This window comes from Lontra canadensis, unplaced genomic scaffold (genome assembly GCF_010015895.1).
Source record: "Lontra canadensis isolate GAN:19392208 unplaced genomic scaffold, GSC_riverotter_1.0 scaffold1, whole genome shotgun sequence".
NCBI classification, from domain to species: domain Eukaryota; kingdom Metazoa; phylum Chordata; class Mammalia; order Carnivora; family Mustelidae; genus Lontra; species Lontra canadensis.
In genome coordinates, this window is record NW_022630995.1 from 131,729,714 (window position 1) to 131,733,956 (window position 4,243).

The following is a 4,243-nucleotide window of genomic DNA, read 5'->3' on the forward strand; positions in this document are numbered from 1 at the left end:
AAATGACTCATAAAGGCTCCAAGTCTCATAAAACAAAGGAAAAGACAGAGATCTTAAAACTGCTATACACACAACACACAGTTTAAATAAATCATTTGTATTTAACATGAAAAAATTAGACGATTATTCACAAACTATCAACCATGGCTCAAAAGAAAACAAAGGAGCGATGTTTATGTTGTTAAATATACAATCTTTTAGTAGAAAGGTTACTGAAATGTTAGACATCAGAGAAGTTTGATAAAATGTTGGGAATATTTTAAATAGATTGGAGATTAACGATCAAAAGCAACTAAAAATGTTTGGCAAGTCAATATAAATGAGACTTCTTTATAGCAAAAGCAAATCATGGGAAAAAGGTTAAAAGCAATTTCAACAATGGAAAATACTAGCAACAAAGTTCACTCCCATAGGTATGTATGATGTATACAAACATTATGGAAGTACGTTTGTGTTTATGTATTTATGTATTGTGTACATACAGGTTAGGTGAGCATACAGATTACATATGTACAATAGTAGATAAACAGATCTGACATAAATATGAAAGGTATCACTGAAGGGAATAACTGAAACAAAAGTAAACTTGAAGCTACTCCTATGTGTATTTACTTGATGGTATCAAGTTTATTGGCGGCTCCTGGAATATACTTTTGAGGCATGGCAGTAGAAGCAGCCTTTGAGACGAGAGATAGTAACAAGTCACACACACCCTCCCCACCCCCCACGGGCCGAAGAGGAACCTTTATCAGAGAAACCAGAGTCCTGGTGTGGCACAGAAGACGACGTTAAGTCAATTAACGGTCTGCGATTCACTCACCCCGGCCATCCTTCAAGTCTGGCATTCATGGCTGGAGGCAGAGCCCATCCACTTCTCTCCCAGCCGGTACCAGCAACTGCACCTGGTCTGAGCCAAGTAACACATGGGTTTGGCCACCCAGATGGGCCCCCCCAATCTGCAGGCTGCCTTGGAGGTCTCCTTTAAGTCATTCTTCACCTTTGGTATTGAGGTCTTTTCAGGAAGTCCTTGGACTTGTTCTGTACACATGTCAGCCTTCTCCGCAACAACTAGGACATTCTGAGGCTTGGAGATCTTTTCACCCTGAGCCCAGATGCTCATCCATAGTTCCCCAGACACTTTCCCAGCATTTCTCGGTGCTCCAAGGTGACACTGGTGAGGAATCGCAGGGCCAATAAATGTTCCTCTCAAGGACAGAGAAATCATCCTTGGGGAACCAGATGGGAACTTGGGACATGCTGTCCCAGGAGCCTAATGTCATTTCTCAGGTACTGGGTGTTGTAGGGAGGCAGAGTTGGTTGCCTGTATCTGTCTTTCATAACCGATGCAATGACACTTACGTTTCAGATGCTGTCGTATCAGCTCTAGTATCAGGACCTCGAAGCCCAGGCAGGAGTACAGGGACCACACATCACAGAAAAGCTCCAGGGTGCCACACATGTAACTTTAAAAAATGCAATGTACTACAATGAACTATACCATATCAGATGGGCAAAGATAACCCTCACATACCATTACTGGAATACCATTGTTAATTTTTTTTAAAGATTTTATTTATCAATCAGAGAGAGAAGTCACACGCAGGGGGGAGAAGCAGACTCCCCATAGAGCAGGGAGCCAGATTCTGGGCTCAATCCCAAAACTCTGGGATCACAACCTGACCCGAAGACAGAGTCTCAACCAACTGAGCGACCCAAGTGTGCCAGAATACCATGGTAATTCTTCTGAGGGTCAGGGGTTGGCAACTAGAAATATGTTATCAAAAAGGTTCAATGTATACAGCTGTAAACCAAACAATTATTCTTTTAAGAAAGGTATGCTACTCGGATTCATAAAAATGCAAGTAGGTACAGTTTCCACTAAGATTTCTAGTATTTCACCCATAGTTATGAAGAAACATTTATCAGTTTAACGTGGAATGTCTGACATGAAGGACAGACCAAATAACCAGGAGGAAAGAGTCTGGAGGAGTAAACATAGGAAACAAAGTACAACTTCAAAAATACTAGATATAAAATTCTTAAACAACAATACTAAGAAAGGTTACTACACCGACTACGTTCCAGTAAGAGCAAGTAGGCCAGTGTATATAGAAGGGAGAGATTCTTTAACCAGAAAATCTGACGAAGTTACTCTCTCCCTCAAAAGTCTCTAAGGACCCATTTATTTCACAGACTAAAATCTAACGTGGCCTATTTGGCCCTACAAAGGCTGGTGGTTCTCCCCTCTCCACAACTCACCTCTCTGACCTCACAAAACTCCCCCTGCACTCACTCCACTCCCAGGCTTCTGTGCTGTCCCTGGTGTGCCAATCCCTTCCCTGTAACATTTGTTGAGCCCTTTTCCCTGCTACCACTGCTATTTCCTCATCTGAAGTTCTGCCCCGTGATCTCTAAAATGCCTACCTTGACCACCCAGTTCAGGCAGCTAACCACCCCCTACCCCCGCATGCACATGCGCGCGTGCACATACACATACACACACAAAGTACTTTTATTCCCTGGTCACTGATTTACTCTTCCCTGTACCCATAGCGCTTTCTTAGCTTCTAAGTTGCTGAATCAATTACTTATGCTTATTATTTGATTGTTCCTCTGAGGGAGGTTTTGGGCAAAGACTGACACTTAAACTGGTGGACTTTAAGGAGATTGTCCTCTAATGTGGGAGAGACTCATTCAATCTACTGAAAGCACGAACAAAACAGAAGTCTGACCTATCATGAGCCAAGAGGGAGTTCTACTGGGAGGGGACCTTCACACTTGAACTGCAGCATGCAGTCTTCCCTGGATCCCTAGGTAGCTGGTTTTTAAAACCTGCCATGCCTGTCTTCACAGATTTCCCAGTCTCCACTACCATTTGAGCCAATCGCTTAAGATAAACCTTTCTTTAAAAATGTACATCTTATTGTTTCTCTTAAGAATCCTGACAGAGTATCTCACCACTCAGCAAAATAAATGGATAAAAACTCAGAACACTAAGAATAAAAAAGGTCTTTAAAACATGCTAAGTGGGGTGCCTAGGTGGCTCAGTTAAGTGCCTGCCTTCCGCTTAGGTCATGATCCCAGGGTCCTGGAATTGAGCCCCACATCGGGGCTCCCTGCTCAGCAGGAAGTATGCTTCTCCCTCTCCCACTACTTGTGCTGTCTCTGTCAAATATATAAAATCTTAAAAATTAAAAAATTAGTAAAACATCCTAAAAAAATGGTACCCAAGTATCAACAGTAGACTAGTATCAGACTTAGAATAGTATGTTTTGAAGATTACGTAGTATGACTTCCAATGTAGCCATGCGTATTTGGCTTAACTGTCACCTCAGTAGAGGTAGAGTAAAATCATTTTGAAACATGCAAAATCCCCCCAATTTTAAAGTATCCGGGTTAGGATGACACTCCAAATGAAAAGATAAAACAAGCAGGAAGATGTGGGATTAAACCAGTAAGGAATTGAACAGAGGACAATTCCCAAGATAGTGGATAGTATACAGACAACTATATACATAGGTAGCTCATTCAGATTGGAATGTGAGACCCAGAACCACGTTCACCAGGAAAAAAACTGTTCAGATTATACACATACATTTATATGTATAAATGTGTGTAGGGAGGGGCGTCTGGGTGGCTCAATGGATTAAGCCTCTGCTTTCCGCTCAGGTCAGGGCTCTCTGCTCAGCAGGCAGCCTGCTTCCCCCTCTTGCTGCCTGCCCCTCTGCCTATTTGTGATCTCTGTGAAATAATTTTTTTTTTAAAGTGTAAAAAAGTGTATAGGGAAAGGGCCTTTAAAAGGCCAAAATCGTTAAGTACCTATTCAGTCAATTGTGTCAACTAATAGACATATACAGTAAAGAAGAGGAAATATGGTATCAAGAATTACGGAAAGAAACCAACGAATCCACTGAAGGTAGGTGTATGTATTACGGATATCTGTTAAGACAACTTACTCAACTGGAAAGGAATGACTATCATTAATGCAATTTCAACAGAAAATATTTTCTTAGATTTGGTGTAATTTAATTCTCAAATACTCTAAGAACTTCAAAGCACTTGGCCACTGACATCCAAAACATCTATAAAATTGTCATTACTACCATGTTTTTATAGTTGTTGAAAATGGGAGAAAAATCTATTCTGGTTTTCAGCAGTAAACCGCTAAGAGTCAGAATTACTGAGACTAAATTTACTGGCTAAATTTACCTAGACACTGAAACGACACTGTTTCCCAGGTACT

General features: G+C 41.2%; 1 pseudogene; it reads right to left on the reverse strand.

Moving 5' to 3' along the window:
- Window positions 1-816: 816 nt before the first annotated feature.
- LOC116869473 lies at window positions 817-1,459 on the reverse strand (annotated as a pseudogene).
- Between the last annotated feature and the right edge of the window lie 2,784 nt (window positions 1,460-4,243).